General features: G+C 45.1%; 1 pseudogene; it reads left to right on the top strand.

Moving 5' to 3' along the window:
- The first annotated feature begins 1,161 nt into the window (after positions 1–1,161).
- Positions 1,162–1,432, top strand: LOC138429727 (cornifin-A-like; annotated as a pseudogene).
- Positions 1,433–2,035: the final 603 nt, after the last annotated feature.

Here is a 2,035-nt window from a genome sequence, read left to right on the forward strand (position 1 = left end):
CAATACAGAGAATTTTATTCTTCAACAAATTGTTTTGTGAATACTCACTGTGTTTGGCCCTTTAGTGCTAAAAAACAATATAGGCAACAGGGAACTTACTCCATGAGACTACAATTTATTCAGAAAAATAAGACATGGACACGAAGAGCTAAATTACAGTGTACAACAGAAAGTCACCTTCATGAGGTGATGAGGACAAGTAAAGTGCTAATGTGGTTCAGGAAGACAGGTAATTTCTAGAAGTCTTGCTGTAGTAAAGCCTCCCAAAACACCATTTCAGGCCATCTGTGATCCATGGTGGCTGGATACTACTTGAACAAGCAGGAATAAGGAAAACATTTGAGGGTATAAGTGAAGCCAGAAGTGGATTTGTGTAGGTTCTTTAGAAGTCAGTCGTTATTTATAAGCTTTCAAACTGTCATGCTGAAGAGTCTTGAGAGTCCCTTGAACTACAAGGAGATCAAACCAGTCAGTCCTAAAGGAAATCAACCCTGAATATGCATTGGAAGGACTGATGCTGAAGCTGAAACTCCAATACTTTGGCCACCTGATGTGAAGAGTTGACTCATTGGAAAAGACCCTGATGCTGGGAAAGATCAAGGGCAGGAGGATAAGAGGGTGACAGAATATGAGATGGTTGGATGGCACCACAGACTCAATAGACATGAGTCTGAGAAAACTCCAAGAGATAGTGAAGGACGAGGAAGCCTAGAACACTGCAGTCTTGACTCTGGGGTCACAAAGAGTCAGACATGGCTTAGCAACTGAAAAACAAAACAGCCATTCTGTGCGTGCATGGGCTGAAGTTACTGGGTTTTGTTTTTGTTTTTCTGAATAATATCACATTTCCATATGATCCAACACTGTGATCTCACGTGCCTGCCAGGAGCCTGCAAATGTGTTGTGTTGCTTATTGGGTTTTAAGATGTGCCAGGAAGAAGAGCACTGGGAGAAGCTATGTTCAAGTGCAGCAGAACGATCACCTTTACAATCCTCCTTTCCAAAGGTTCAGAAATCATTAAAGCATTCTTTGTGGTAGAGTGGGGGGAGAAGAACATATGCTTTTGAAGAGATGTAAAATGGCATTGAATGTGGCTTCTTCCCTAGTTAATCCCTATTTAAATCATCTGTTCTGTCTCTAGGTCCAGCTGCCTTTGAGGCATGAGTTCCCATGAGAAGAAGCAGCCCTGAATCCCACTTTCCAAGCCTCAACAGCAGCAGGTGAAACGTCCCTGCCAGCTTCCTCCCCAGCAACCATGCATCCCCCAAACCAAGGAGCTGTGCCACACCAAAATACCAGAGCCCTGTCACCCCAGGATTTCTGACCCTTGCCAACCCAAGGTTCCAGAGCCCTGTCACCCCAAGTTTCTAGAGCCCTGCTCCTCAACAATCGACTCCAGCACCAACTCAACAGAAAACTAAGCAGAAGTGAGGTGGGCTACAGCCTAGCCTTAGAGGAACCAACCATCAGGTGTTGACCTTCCCTACTCTGATTTGCCTTGCTGTCACCCTGAGTCACAGACCTTCTTAATTTACACCCTAAATATGTGTGCCATGAAGCTTTCCTTCCCAAACTCACTGGGCCTCTACCCTCTGAGTTAGGCTGAAGGTCTGAGTACCTTAGAACCTTAGTTATCTGGTGCTCAGGATTCACCTGAAAGAGGGGCTTAAGGTGAAAACAAGTGGATCAGCTTTGTTCTTCCACCATTAAATGCATTTTCAATTCCACTCCTGACTGTGTGTGTAGTGGTCTAACTCAACTCCTTCATTCCTTTCCTTAGTAAGGTAAGACCTACATCTAGACAGGTTGGTGAGGAAGGGGTTCATTCAGAAGCATCTGGTCCTGGTAATAGTTGGGTGGGGAGTTGCCCTCGATGAGTATTCCTGGTATTAAGTATTCCTGAGGATTAAGGGTTGGAAATGGGAGGTTGTACAACACTAGCCAGAGGCTGTTACTTTGGGCAGCCAGGGCTGGAGCAGGGCTCTCCTCTTACAACTCAGTGAGTCACACTGGAGTCTAGTCTGTGCCTGTCTG

The sequence above is a fragment of the Ovis canadensis genome, chromosome 1 (genome assembly GCF_042477335.2).
Source record: "Ovis canadensis isolate MfBH-ARS-UI-01 breed Bighorn chromosome 1, ARS-UI_OviCan_v2, whole genome shotgun sequence".
Taxonomy (NCBI): Eukaryota; Metazoa; Chordata; class Mammalia; order Artiodactyla; family Bovidae; genus Ovis; species Ovis canadensis.